Source organism: Cynoglossus semilaevis, chromosome 2 (assembly GCF_000523025.1).
Source record: "Cynoglossus semilaevis isolate Cse_v1.0 chromosome 2, Cse_v1.0, whole genome shotgun sequence".
Classification (NCBI taxonomy): Eukaryota; Metazoa; Chordata; class Actinopteri; order Pleuronectiformes; family Cynoglossidae; genus Cynoglossus; species Cynoglossus semilaevis.
The window spans coordinates 15,493,722-15,494,602 of record NC_024308.1 but is presented as its reverse complement, the minus strand read 5'-3'; the positions used below and the strand labels follow the sequence as shown (position 1 = coordinate 15,494,602).

Here is an 881-nt window from a genome sequence, read left to right as displayed (position 1 = left end):
CGCCCTGTCTGCCGCTGGCTTAGCTGCTTCCTTCCTACTGGAAGCACAGGAGCGAGCTCAGTTACCGGCTCCGCCCATCTCTATCTGTTCAGTTATTAAAGCTCAGAAGCCCGGTTGGTTACTCACGTCAAATCCAGTATCCTGCTGCTGAAAACCAGTTTTTTATATCAGGAGGGGTCAGCCACAAAAATGTGATGAAGCAGTAGTAAAAATAATATTAAATTTATGCAGACCAACTACAAGGCTTTTTTTTTTGGCTTATGGATTTGGTCTTTATTTATTTGAGTGAGACGTACCTTTTCATCAACGTTAGGGTTGATCCTTTGAAAAGTATTTGACATCCTCATGTACTGCTGATCAGTGAGAGAAGAGGAAATTGATGAATGTCATGACCTGATATAAAAAGCGGGGATTCTTGTGTCAGGATTCTGTTGAATTGACGGCGTTTTCCTTAGACTGTGTTTGCCGTGGATCTGAGTGCTGGAACTTCCCTCTCTGACCTCCTCTTGTACTAAATCACAGTACTTCCTTCCCAGAGTAGTAATGAACTGTTGTACCTGTATTATATTTTGAATTGATATGCTGTAAAACACACATTAAATGCAGGGTAATAATAAATAAGGGGAAACCTACTTTAGAGGTGCTCGTGATAAAGATATATTTAACATATATTTACATTGTCAAAAAATGACTGTTAGCTAGAAGGAACATTGAGAGAACATTCAAATAGACGATTTAATGATACTATATTTTATGACCCACTAAATGTATGGCTTATTTGAAAGCTGTACTTCTCAAATAGTGGGGCGGGACCCCCTGGCGGGGCGCGCTGGAACGGTGGGGGGGCGGGGGGGGGGTGCTACGGGATAAGGCAAGTGCAG

General features: G+C 42.1%; 1 protein-coding gene across 1 annotated transcript in view; it reads left to right on the top strand.

The window, feature by feature from the left end:
- LOC103399985 (kinesin-like protein KIF1A) overlaps positions 1–881 on the top strand; it is a 45,864-nt gene that overhangs the window by 32,534 nt on the left and 12,449 nt on the right.